Source organism: Vigna unguiculata, chromosome 8, assembly GCF_037176805.1.
Source record: "Vigna unguiculata cultivar grain cowpea cultivar isolate G323 ecotype 2 chromosome 8, ASM3717680v1, whole genome shotgun sequence".
NCBI classification, from domain to species: domain Eukaryota; kingdom Viridiplantae; phylum Streptophyta; class Magnoliopsida; order Fabales; family Fabaceae; genus Vigna; species Vigna unguiculata.
The window spans coordinates 12,531,714-12,546,482 of NC_140799.1; the positions used below are offsets into that span (position 1 = coordinate 12,531,714).

The 14,769-nt window shown below is 32.8% G+C and overlaps 1 pseudogene; it reads right to left on the reverse strand.

Annotated features, from left to right (window-relative positions):
- Nucleotides 1-3,294: 3,294 nt before the first annotated feature.
- LOC114193505 (putative receptor-like protein kinase At1g11050 pseudogene) lies at nt 3,295-5,345 on the reverse strand (annotated as a pseudogene).
- Between the last annotated feature and the right edge of the window lie 9,424 nt (nt 5,346-14,769).

Below are 14,769 nucleotides of genomic sequence, written 5' to 3' on the forward strand. Positions count from 1 at the left end.
ATAGGGATAAAGTCTTTTTATCATCAATTTTTGGAAACAATTGTTTAAGTCTCATGGCACTACTTTGACCATGACTTCCGCTTATCATCCATAATTTGATGATCAAATCGAAAATTTAAACAAAACTCTTGAAATGTACTTAAAGTAGGGGTGGCAATTAGGGTCTGGCCTGCGAAAAAAACGTGGGGCAGGCCAGGGTAGTGAGTCCGCAGGCCCGCAATGGCCCGACCCACATAAGCCCGCAGCCCGCAACCCACGTGGGCTGGCCCGCATAAAATTAAAATAAAAAAAAATTACACTTGTGTATATTAATTACTTTTTTTATGGACTCTTGCATTAACGTTTCAAATTCTTGTATAACTGGAAAAGACAAGTATTATGTATTTTTAATGTTTTAAAATTTAAAGAATACATTGTGTATGTCATAGTATGAATATGATGAAAATGTTGAATTATCAATTTATCATCCAATTCACCAAAGTCTTTACTTAATTTTGTAAACTTCTTAAAGTTTCCCAATTTTTAAACATTGAAAGTTTTATCATAAAAATTAAAAAAAATTAAAAAAAAGTTTTAAAAAATTAAAAAAGTTAAAAAAGAAAAAAGCAGGCCAACCCGCGAGCCAAAGTATGTACGGAGCAAGCCAGTGTTTGCGGCCCGCATAAAGTGTGCGAGGTGGGACGAGCTAGTCCGCGTTGCCACCCCTAACTTAAAGTGTTTTGTTTTTGACCACCTTAAAGATTGGTCTTATATGTTACCAAGGGCAAGTGTTGGTATAATTCAGCTTTTCATCTCAGCATCTCAATGTCTCCTTACCAAGCGGTCTATGGGAAATTACCACCATCTATAATCAAGTACAAACACAATCAGAACGATCCTCCGTATCTATAACAGTCCCTTAAGGCCCATGATGCTTTGTTAACAAAGATAAAAATGAAATTAAATCGTGCCAAGAACTATAAGAAGCTACAGGCAGATAAAAAAAGCTGGGATGTACAATTGGAGGAGGGTGATCTGGCTTTGGTTAAATTACAACCTCAGACAAAATTTTGTTGCTTTGACAAAAAACTAAAAATTGAGTGTCAGACGTTTTGGACCATTTGAGGACCTTGAAAAGATTGGGTAAATCTTTTACAGATTGCTATTGCCAGAATCTGCAAAGATATACCCAGTATTTCACATCTCGTTGAAGAAGTTTCAAAGGAATATTAGTCAACCATACTTCCCCTACCACTAACAACAAACGAATGTGGTCCTGTGATGTTGCCATATAAGATTTGTCCAATGAAATTCATTGCGTGATGCTGATAACACTTGGGAAGAGATGGAAGAGTTCAAGAAGGCCTATCCTCAGCTTAAGCTTAACCTTGAGGACAAGGTTATTGTCAAAGGGAAGTAATGTAACAAATGCATTAAAAAATATGACACGAAAAGAAAAGTTTGTTGAGCAAAGAAGCCACAGGTGTCAGAGGGAGAAAATACTATGGGTATACGCAGGAGCACACGTGCAATAAAGGAAAATGTTAAATGGCGTGATTTCATTAGGGAAGATTAACAAATTTGGCATGAAAAATTCTTTCTCCCTGATTATTCTTTGAAATCTTTCTATCTCTGAGTACCTTTCTGAATGTCACGGTTGACTATCCCTAATCACCATGTTGCCCTGTAATTGTAGGAATGGATCCTGGAATGAATGAGCCCCTTTTCATTCCGCAGCAGTAGATTTGAAAATCATCATTTCAATTTGAATCCTGTTATTTTGTTTCCTTTTCCAGAATGTATTGCCGTTGAACTAATTTGCAATAAATCAGGGGCCATTATAGAGTAGCTATTTTTATCACTGTTTTTTGGTGGTTCTGTTTCTTTGTTTTCCAGCACTGTTACATTATGAGTAAAGAAAACACAATAGAAAATGAGGTGACAGCTGAGCAAGATGCAGGAGAATATGTGAAACCATTTGGCACCAGTTTTAGGCAAAACACTGGCCGTGACCTTGGTTTCAACTTCCCTGTAATGAATGAACATTTTCCTTCCTTCTCTTATTTCACTTCCTGTGCACGACCACCGGTACAAAAACAAACAAACACCAATAACATCACCCAATAACGAAAAAACCAGCTTCATCACTCTTTCTCTTTTATTTGATGACCCTTTTATTAGTGCACTAGATTGCATTAGCAAACTCAGTATTCAACTTGTAGTGCTGAGGTTTGTTAGGTAGTGTGTCTTCATTAAATGGTGGTACCATACACTCAACAAATTCTACTAACATAGATTTTGATACCATATTAGGAAGGAAGTGAGTTTAAGGTTAATTTGTCTTCACTTAGGAAGGAGCATCACTTGGTTCTCCATTTTGAGTTTGTGATGGAGAAAAACTGATTTTGTTAGCTATTAGTATAATAGAGGATAACCATTTCAGAGAATTCAGGTTTTACTGGTCAACTTTGGTTGGCTTTGGCCCAAACACGAGTTTTGCAGAAAGGACGACAAAAATGTATTTTCTTAACTTCACACGTGTTTGGTAACGCATCAAATACCTTGACACATGGATCAGACAGACACAACTCAGATAATTCCTCATCATTTTCTTGTGTTTTACACCGGTTTGAAAAATAATATCGATCACAAATGTCAATAAAAAAGATAACATGCTATTATATGTTACACGAGGCTTTTAAAGTTTTATATTCTCTTATTATAGTCTAGTATTTTATCATGTGAAAGTACAATATGTTACGGATAAAAAAAGTTATGTATATCATATAATTAAGAGCAGACAAGTATCAAATAATCTACGTGGGATGTGTTTATTGGTATAGCACATGGCAAGGAAATTCACATACAGAGTAATGTAATTTCATAGGGAAATTTTTGTATTCATATAAAATCTTCGCATATCGACACCATTCTAATTCACAGGAATGCTAAATCGTGTTGAGGTGAAAAGTTACACATTTCTGGTTCTAATTGACTGCTAAACTAAAATGTTTGATGTTTTGTTTTACTGATTTGGACATGTTATAACTTGGAAGCTTCAATTATCATGAAAAGCCAACACTTACCATATTATGACAGATAACATACACTAGCAAATTATGAAATTAAAGGCTTTTGGTACTCCTAAGTACTAAATTCTGACATATATATATATATATATATATATATACACACTAACGCAATTATCATCAAGTGGACAATTTTAAAAAGCCTTCTTGTCTTTCAATGCTCCTAAAGTACCAAATTTGACAGATAAAAGTATACACATTCCAGTGGGAAATTCTGAGAACAAAATTTGGAAGACCAAACAAAAAGCAAGGTTTGAGGAACCTAAAATACATTTAATCCTTATCACTAATTTTCCTACTCTTGAATACACAAATATTTTACAATATGATTTTTTTTTTTGAACTTTACCGGTAAAAGTGCTACCTAATGCATAAGGAAACAGACGTGTATTTACATTTTGCTCACACTAAAATAAGATAAACAAGTGGCTTACATGTTCAACCACTTCTTTGTAAACCATGCAACAAAGAAGATTGGAAGGACTCATGACCCAGTGGCATTGGTCTCTCAGGTAATTGGGGAGTGTCAATTACTCCTTCTAACATCTTAAGGGCCTCAACAATAGTAGGCCTTAATGCCACAGCCGAATGAGAACATAACATTCCAACAAGAACAAACCTTTCCATAATTTTTTCTTGCCCTTCTCTTATTGATTGATCAAAAACTTCTTCCATCTTTCCAGATTCTGTCATTGTCCATACCCAATCTGTAATTAAAGCAGCAGATGAATCCATAACATCAAGCACTTTTCTTCCACTCATGATTTCAAGAATAACAATACCAAAACTATAGACATCAGTTTTCTCAGTTAGTTGCCCATACAGAGCATATTCTGGTGCTACATAACCATATGTGCCAGCAACCCTTGTGGTGAGATGAGACTCATCCTCAGAACCTTGCTTGGCCAACCCAAAATCTGCCAATTTAGCATTCATTTTGGAATCCAAAAGTATGTTGGTAGGCTTTATGTCACGATGATAAATTGGGGGTTTGATTTCATAATGCAAATAAGCAAGCCCCTTAGCCACATCAAGGATTATGCTCTTCCTTTGTGGCCATGTTAGCCTATTAGCACCATAACAACACATTTGGTCACTCAGACTCCCATTAGGCATAAAATCATAAACCAAAAACCTTCTCTTGCCTTCCAAATCATCACTTGAAATGCAACAGCCACGAAGAGCAAGAAGATTCCTGTGCTTTATTCTGCTTATGATCTCCACTTCATAGCAGAACTCTTCATCCCCTTTACCCTCCAAATAATAAATCTCCTTAACAGCAACCACAGCACCATCAGAAAGAGTACCTTTATACACAACCCCATCACCACCTTGTCCAATCACATTCTTCCGCGAAAATCTCTCAGTTGCACGCTCAAGCTCCTCTACATGAAACCATTTCGCACCAGCATTAGGCAAAACACATGCCCTCACCTTCTTCTCAATCTCCCTGTGATAAACACTCTGCCTCTTTCTCTCATCCCACTTCCTGTACACAACAATCATCATAACAGCAAGCACAACACCGATACCAACACCCATCAACGCGAAACCCAGCTTCCACAGTTCTACTCCATGACTTGACCCTTGTGCCACCGCACTGTTCTCCAGGCAAAGTATGCAAGAAGTGGTGCTTATATCGGTTGTACCAAACGGGTTAACAAGAGCTGCAGCGTACAACACTATGTAGTAAAAGCACTTTGTGGCGTCAGCACGTGGGTCAATAGCTTTGAGCTTGTTTTTGAGTGTGTCAGCAGCATCACTGCAAACTCTGCAGCGTGTTTTGTCTTTGAGGTCCCCATTGCAAGTTGAGTTCAAAGGGGTATCGTCGCCCACCGTAAAGTTCCAATCTTCCACGGTTCTGATACCCAAACAAGCCGAAGAGTTGAAAACAAAGCGTGATGGGTTGGGGAAGCAAAAAGGAACCATGTTTTGGGGGATGGACAAGGCTGAAAGCCTGCGTGTGAAGTCATGTAAGCAAGCGGAGGAAGTGTTTGGATCAGGAAGGTAAAATATGTGATGATCTTTGAGGCGCTCAGCGAGGCCAATGGCAAAGACACTCCTTAGTGTGTCGCAACAGTGTTTCTTGTCGATAGGGTCTTCTCTGCAGATTGAAGTGTCCCAGGGAATGGAACCAACATAGGAGAGATCCATGGGGCATGTGGAAGATGCAGCTCCATGTGTGAACACGGCGAAGAGGGGCATCAAATGAAGAGGGAATAGAATCCATTGCTTATCCATTTTTGAGTTTGTGGTGGAGAACAAACACTCCTTTCGTTTTGGACCCATTGGAACCTTAATATAAAAGGTAGAGACTTTTTTTATGCAGAGTGGGTTTTTCTATGTATACACGCTCTTCTTGCATTCGTCAAAAGTCACGTTTTTGCTACTAAGTACAACAAAAACTTGTGCTTGACTTAAAAGTCTCGTTTGTTTATGGTATTGACACGTTTTTTTTTCCACCAATTTTTTTTTTTCGTATTTACCAAAATCTCACTATAAGTGATATAAATAAGAAAAAGTACAAACTTAATGTAGAAAGTTGACTTGAGTGATGTTCAGTAAATTCTTTGAATATACGAGGAATTTACTTAATTATATTTAATCGAAAAGTTTATAATTTTCTTACAAAAGTTGTATGAAAATATTTATAATTTTTCTCACAAAGATTGTATAAAAAGTTTACCGTTTTTATCAAAAAACATTACATAAAGTTATTTCATTGAATATATATATATATATATATATATATATATATATATAAGTTTTATCGTGTGGAACTACAATAAATTTATTGAGTGATTCTGAACACAATTTCTTGAATATTTATTTTGATTCAATTTTAGTAGTTTTTCATTTTTAGTTTGATTTATCAACATGTCATTAAATCAGAAGGTTATTAGTCTGGGTTCATGAGTAGATAGTAAAAGCATTTAATAGAAGCAATATTTTAAAATTATTAATTATAGTGAAGCAGGTAAATGAATTCATTTAAGGTTTAGTAGTTATAAATCAGTTATGTTAGTATTTTAAACAATGAAATGTGTTAGTAAAAGTGTTTTGCTTTCCCACAGAGATGTAAACGGGATTAGGTGATGGGCGGTGGGTTCAAATAAGGCAGTATGGTGTTATAATCAGGGTCGAAATTTGCATACTTTTGAAGGTTCCATATTCCAAAAGCCTAATAGTGGGGAGTGTTAAAATGCGTTCATATGTGAGTTAACTTCATTTATTACGGCTTCAAAAGTTAGATGAAATATAGATTAAATGGATTCAGTCAAACTTAATTTGTGGGTTAAGTAAATTTAAGATGGGTAGAGATAGGATTAGTGTGGTTGGGATGGATGGATTTCATGTAGATACAATACATGTTTTTGAATATGATATGTATCTAATGTCCATATATTAATTTTGAAAGTAATATGTATAGTAAAAAATATACAATTTTTTTAAAAATATGATAAATAAATGATTATTTTTTTAATAAATTTAAACTAAAATCAAATATATTAAATATTTTCGATATAAAAGTTTATAAATTATTATTACCATAAAAATATTATTAATTTATATATTAAATGCTTCATTAATAAATATTAATATAATATTTTAAATTCAAAAGTAATATTTTAAAATTCAATTTGATGATTTAAGTCGTATGGTTATTCAAATTTGGATGGATTTGGTTATAGCTAAATACAATTAGGTTGTTCGAATTTAATTTTTATTCGATCAAATAATAAAAAAATTAATTGTTGAATTTAAATATGTATAATGATTTGAATTTTATAAAATGAAATAATTCATCAAAGCGAGGAGTCTCAAGAATATGCATAATTTGACCTGTAACTTGAATAATTGCCCTTACATGAAATAATGAATTTGCAGTAGTGACAGTAACCGAAAAACAACATAAAATAAACATCCTAAATTTTCTCCAAAAAACAACATAAAAAACATATTTGTGAGTCTTGATGGACATTACAAAAGTAATATGAATAAGATTGAAAGCCCTCAAGAGCAACACGAAAGCAGCCAACATTGGTGCCTAACATACCTCAATCATGAATATGATGATTACAACATTAGTTATTGCATAATAGACTGACCTACAATTTGCAAGAAAATAAATATTAATAACACTCCAAAATACTTCCAAATGTGATCTTCAATATCTTGCTTCTAATTATATATGGGTTGTAGCACCCAAATACTTCACTATAAATATAATATAATATATTGCGTTTGAAACGGTGAACTCATTTGGACAAGTCAACAACAAAAACACACACTTTGACATATTTAGACTTATGATGTTTGACAAAAATAATGACTTAAATAATAATTGCTAATTTGGCAAAGTTTTGAATTTTTTATAAGTCATTGAAATTCTAGTTCTTCCCTTCATATAGTTTAGTAATATAAATGCCACATCAATAACAAAATATAGTTTACGCGTGTAATTTTTATAATCTTAATAAACTTTTACATTTGCTTAAAGTTCTTAATAAGGTTTTCTATTTGAGTTTTTCATATAATCTACATTTTTTGTTATCGTCATAGCTATTTATCGATATTTTTTAATAAGCCGAATGTCAAGAGACTATTTATTTCTGACTAAAAAAGTGATAACTTTATTTTTTATAAGAAAATATTTTATTTAATGAAATAAATAAATATATGATACAAACAAATGTTATTTCCAACGTTATAGTTTTTCTTTCCACATTTCTTTTAGTTTTAGTGTTTTCTATTAAACGATGAAAAACAAAAAATTAAAATTAACATATTGAACTTTAAATATATTTCAAGATTTTTTTATTTAAGATGGATTTTATCTAAAAATGTATGCAAACGGTAATGAAACGGAAGTGATTAATTTCAAACGCCAATAATTTAAAAACAAATACACGTAAAATTATAATATATGTATTTATTTTAAATAATTGAATTAATTATAAATATAAAACATCTATACTTAAAAATTAAATTGATACTAAAATAATTTAAAAAAAAGATAACAATCATCATTTTAAAAATAAATGGTCACAAATTAAATAAAATAATGTTACTTACAAATATAAGAATAAAATAATTAAGAATATTTAAATATCTATACTAATTAAGACCCTTAAAATGAATGAAAAAACATATTCTTAAAAACAAAACTACTAATCAATTCCTAGCGATTTCTTATTAGCAATTAGAAAAGAGAGAGATTCATGATTCATTATTCTGAGAAATTGGTTTCTAAATAATCGATTTCTCACCTTTAGAAGATATAGGTTACTTTCGCAGATTAATAAAAAATATGTTATTTCAAGAAATAAATAAAATATAATCCTACTTTGAAAACTTATGGTAACAAGCAACTAGAAGAATTGACCACAGCGAACAAAATCATTATAGCAGGAGCAGCAATCCAATCAAGCTGAACAAAATCAAATATAGATTTATTTGTTATGAGGTGGTGTTGTAAGTCCTGTTGGCTTCCACAAGACAAAGAAAAAACAATACTAAGATTAAGATTAAGATTCATTATCGATTCTTCACTACTCTTATTCAACTTTAAGGTTAGTTTTTTTTACTACTTTTGTATTTTTTTCATACTGTCTAAGATTCCTTATTTGTATTCAAGTTGAGGTTTTCAAACAAAAGTGTAAGTAGATAAATGTATTTTACCTTTACAAACATGAAAATGCATGTCCTAAACAATCAACCAATTAATTTCAATATTTCGGAATAAATTATCTTCTTAAAGCTCACGTTTATAAAATGTTTCTCATTACCTAATTTTGTCCTGGGTAAACAAAATTTATTTCTAAAAATAAGGGATAAATAAAAAATATGAAATAATTTTTTAAAAAATAAAGAATTTAATTTAAAACAAATAATTTTAGATGAAAAAATTAATTAAAAATTTAGTTATTTTTTTAAAAAATTGAATGAAATGAATGATGAAGAATAAGAAAAAAGTAAGTAAAAAAAAAGAGAGAAAGAACAAAAAGGAGAGAAAAAGAAAAAGAAAAAAAAAAAGATAGCCAAACCCATTTTTATACCTTCTACCATCCATACTACACTTGCTTTTTTTCACCTCATTTGTATGTTGGGCTAGTAGCCCATGTTTTTAATACCCACACCAAACGATTTTATTTTTCACACCTTATTTTTAGGGTCTTTCTTCCTACACCTCCAAGCATTTCTTCTGCACCTCCAAAAAATCTTAAAATTCCCAAAATACCCTTTGACCATTTAAAGAAACGCACGGATATCACAACCCCAAAAATACTTCCGGATGTCGACTTCCGGAAATCAAAATATATGACTTCCGGAAGTCAAAAATCATCACCGGAAGTCGACTTCCGGAAGTCAAAAATCATCACCGGAAGTCGACTTCCGGAAATCGAAAATCATCACCGGAAGTCGACTTCCGGAAGTCAAAAAAAATTACGGAAGTCGACTTCCGTATATAATGTTGGCAAAAGCAATACAAGTCTAAATGCTGAAGCAAGATTTTGATGATATAAAAGAAGCCTGAAAGCCATCTGGAAGACAATATGAAGACTACTTGTTATTATGTTTAAAGCTATTGTGTAAAATGTAATTGGATTAAGTTAGAAGCAGTATTGTACAAGAAAATTCTAGTATTTCTCGAAATATCAAAATGATAATCGATTATCACTTGGAATAATCGATTATCCTGAGCTGAACAAATTTTTTCAAGAAAGCACTAGAATAATCGATTATTACTTCTGATAATCGATTATCTGCCCAAAAATTTGTTTTCCATAAACCACACTGGAATAATCGATTATCACTAGTGATAATCGATTATCCTGGTCAGTTGGGCGCGACTGTTCAGCTTTTTGACCTAATTTTTGGAACCCCTATTTAAGAAACTTCAGAGTTACCTCTCAATGACCTTTTTGAGAAGCTAGAGTGCTAGTGCTGTGACTGCAAGAGAGTTCTCTGAGTGTTCTCAATTGAAGCTTTGAAAAACCTAGTGTGAGTAGAGCGATAACTTTTCCTAAGAGGTGTTCTAGGAGATTGAGTGCTGCTGCTGTTGCTAGGAAAGCTAAGGTCAAGGTTCTCTGTGTGATTCAGAGAAAGGTGTTCATCTCTTGTGTGATTCAAGAGAGGTGTTTTCTTTCCTTACACTCTAAATATCTGATTGTAAATCTGTTACTTGTTAGTGATTTAGTTAATCTCGTTTTTAAGAGATTAACAACTGGACGTAGGGTCTTTTGATCCGAACCAGTATAAATACTTGTGTTCAATCTTCTTCTCTATCTCTTTATTTCATCCATTATTTTGTTATAAAGAAATTATTTATTGATCTACTTGATAAATTTTGGAAAAATTTTAAAGTATTAATTTTATTATTTAAAAACCAATTCACCCCCCCTCTTGGTTTTGTCCGCACGCTCAAACATTCCGCTGCGCGATACCAACAATTGGTATCAGAGCTTGCTTTGATAGTTATTCAAAATTTTCGAAAATGGTTGGACAAAATCAAACCTTTGCCGAGGGCGCATCTATCAACAGACCTCCTCTATTTACTGGTGAAAATTATCCTTTCTGGAAAGTTAGGATGCAAATTTTTCTGGAATCTGTTGATAGGGGTATTTGGGATGCTGTTTTAAATGGTCCATTTGTTCCTGTTAATATTGTAGATGATGTGCAAGAACCAAAGCCATTCTCGCAATGGACAGCAGACGAAAATAAAAAAGCCCAATATGATGTAAGAGCTAGAAATATAATTTCATCTGCCTTAACCCTAGATGAGTTTTACAGGATCTCAGTATGCACCAGTGCACAAGAAATGTGGGAAATATTGCGTGTAACCCATGAAGGAACAGACGATGTAAAAAGAGCACGCAAGAACTCCTTGATCCAAGAATACGAAATGTTTCGGATGCAGCAAGGAGAAACTATATATGATGTGCAGAAACGATTCACACATATCGTCAATCATCTCAAAGGTCTAGGTAAAACTTTCGACACCGATGAATTAAATATAAAAATTCTTAAATCTTTGAACAGGACTTGGCAGCCTAAGGTGACAGCCATCACGGAGTCACAAAATCTTGCGACAATGACGATGGCGGCTCTGTTTGGAAAGCTGAGAGAACATGAGCTTGAACTAGGCAGATTAAATGATGAAGAAGATATTGGAAGAAAGAAGAACATAGCCTTTAAAACCGAAGTGGTTAAAAGCAAACAACAAAAGGAAGAAGAAGATTCAGATGATGATGAAAATCTGAGTCTCATGATTAAGAAGTTTACAAAATTCATGAAGGCCAAAGGTAAAAATCAATTCAAGAGCAACAAGAAGGATAATCAAGGATCATCCTCAAATTTCAAATGCTATGGATGTGGAGAATCTGGACACGTCAAAGCTGACTGCCCAAATTCAAAGAAAAGTGAAGAAAAGAAGAGTAGAAAATTCTTTAAAAAGAAAGCATATATAGCTTGGGAAGACAATGCCTCAAATTTATCAAATTCCAGTGATTCTGAAAATGAAGAAGCAAATTTATGTCTGATGGCAAATCATGATGATACTGATAGTGAGGTAAACTCTTCTTGCCCCGAAAATGATTATGATGATTTGTATGACGCTTTTCAACAATCGCTTATTAAATCTAGTAAATTGGATACTGCTCATAGAAAACTGAAATCTGATTTTAAAGATTTACAAAGTAAATTTGAAAAATCTCTTGAAGAAGAAGAATTTTTGAAAAGTAAAATTTTAATTTTAGAAAATAAAGAAAAAGAAACTATTGAATGTGCATCATGTAAAAGTTACATGTTTGATATATGTATTCTAGAAAAACATCTTGAAGATGCCTTAGAAAATAAAAACTGTGAAAAGGTTAATCTCAAGAAAAATCCAAATAAAACCAAGCATGCTCATAATCATAGTTTTAAAAGTAAAACTAAAAGAACTCGTAGAGTTTGGGTAGAAAAAGGAACATATCATTCTAGAGATACATATGCATGTACTACTACATGTTTTTATTGCATGAAAAAGGGTCATACTTCAAACAAATGCAATATCAAACATCTTGGTGTTCCTAATAAAAAATATATTTGGGTACCTGTTCATAAGTAGATATTTTTTTAACCCCAAGGACCCAAACAAGTTGTTGGGGACCTAAATGAATTGTTTCCTTATTTTGCAGATGACTTCTAAATCCAGAAGATCAATGTGGTATCTTGACAGTGGTTGTTCAAGACACATGACTGGAGATAAAAAGAAGTTTAAGAACTTTAAAAAGAAGGAACAAGGATTTGTCACTTATGGGGATAACAACAAAGGAAAGATACTTGGAACGGGTGATGTAGGTGGAGGAAATACTTTGGAGATCAAGGATGTACTGTATGTGGAAGGACTAAAACACAATCTTCTCAGTATAAGCCAACTATGTGATAAAGGACTCAAAGTAATATTTGAGAGTGACTACTGCACTATTCATCAAAAGGACTCCAAAGAAGTAGCATTAAAAGGTATGAGACACAATAATATTTACTTGATTGATCTTGATACTGCATCATCTAGTGATATAACTTGTTTGGTTGTTAAAGAAGAAAATCCTTGGTTATGGCATAAACGAGCTGCTCATATTAACATGCAACAATTAAACAAACTAATTTCCAAAGAATTAGTAATTGGATTACCAAAAATTAAGTTTGAAAAAGACAAACTATGTGATGCATGTCAAAAAGGAAAACAAGTAAAATCTTCATTTCATTCAAAAAATGTAATTTCTACATCAAAACCGTTAGAACTTTTGCATATGGATTTATTTGGCCCTTCAAGGACAAAAAGCTTTGGAGGAAACTATTATGCTCTTGTTATTGTTGATGATTACTCACGATATACATGGACTTTCTTTCTCACACTAAAAAGTGAGGCATTCAAAGCTTTTAAAAAATTTGCAAAAGCTGTTCAAAATGAAAAAGATTTGAAAATTAAAGTTTTAAGAAGCGATCATGGTGGAGAATTTCAAAATGAATTATTTGAAAACTTTTGTGAAGAAAACGGAATTATGCATAATTTTTCTGCACCTAGAACTCCTCAACAAAATGGAGTTGTAGAAAGGAAAAATAGATCTTTAGAAGAATTAGCTCGCACCATGTTGAACGAATATGATGTGCCTAAATATTTTTGGGCTGATGCTGTGAGCACTGCTTGTTATGTATTAAATAGAATGCTCATTAGACCAATTTTAAAAGTTACCCCTTATGAATTGTTTAAAGGAAGAAAACCTAATGTAGCACATTTAAAAATATTTGGATGCAAATGCTTTGTTCTGAATAACGGAAAAGAAAATTTGGGTAAATTTGATTCTAAAGCTGATGAAGCTATTTTCTTAGGTTATTCATTAACTAGTAAAGCCTATAGGATTTTTAATAGAAGAACCTTGAATATGGAAGAATCTGTGCATGTTGTTTTTGATGAAATTGTGGACCTTGAGGAGAACCCTCTTGAGTCAAATAAAACAAATGCAGGTGATGAAGATTATTTCAAAGAAGCCCTTGATGAGATGTATCTAAATGAAAATCCGCTGACTGAACCTGAAGATCTTGCCAAAAGCTGGAAATCACCTAGAGGATTATCTCTTGAAAATGTCATTGGAGATATATCAAAGGGAGTTGTTACTAGAAATATGTCAAATTTCTGTATGACTGTTGCTTTTGTTTCACAGATTGAACCCAAAAGTGTAGACGAAGCTCTTCAAGATGATCAATGGTGCATTGCAATGCAAGAAGAGCTGAATCAATTTGAAAGGAATGAAGTTTGGGAACTCATTCCTAAGGATGATTCATACCAAGTAATAGGAACAAAGTGGGTGTTCAGAAACAAGCTGGATGAGGATGGAAACATCACTAAAAACAAAGCCAGACTTGTAGCAAAAGGATACAGACAAGAAGAAGGTATAGACTATGATGAGACTTATGCTCCAGTTGCCAGGTTAGAAGCTATACGCTTACTTCTTGCTTATGCTTCTCTCATGAAATTCAAACTATATCAGATGGATGTCAAAAGTGCTTTCTTAAATGGATTTATAAAAGAAAATGTGTATGTTGAACAACCACCTGGCTTTGAAGACTATAAGTTTCCTAATCACATTTATAAATTAAAGAAAGCATTGTATGGATTAAAACAAGCACCTAGATCTTGGTATGAACGATTAAGTACATTTTTGTTAGAAAATGATTTTGAAAGAGGTAAAATTGATTTAACTCTATTTATCAAAAGAGTAAATAAACATATTTTGCTAGTTCAGATTTATGTAGATGACATAATATTTGGATCTACTGATAGTTCACTATGTAAAGGCTTTGCAAGCATAATGCAGGGAGAGTTTGAAATGTCAATGATGGGAGAGTTGACATTCTTTTTGGGTCTTCAAATTAAGCAAATGGAAAATGGAACTTTCATTTCTCAATCTAAGTACTGCAAAGAAGTACTTAAGAAATTTGGAATGGATACTGCTAAGGAAGCAAGTACTCCTATGGGAACCTCCTGCTACTTAGATAAAGATGAATCAGGAATAGAGGTAAATCAAACTATGTTTAGAGGCATGATAGGTTCTCTGTTGTATCTTACTGCTAGTAGGCCTGACATTATGCAATCAGTATGTGTGTGTGCTCGTTTTCAAGCCAATCCAAAAGAATCACATCTTACTGCAGTAAA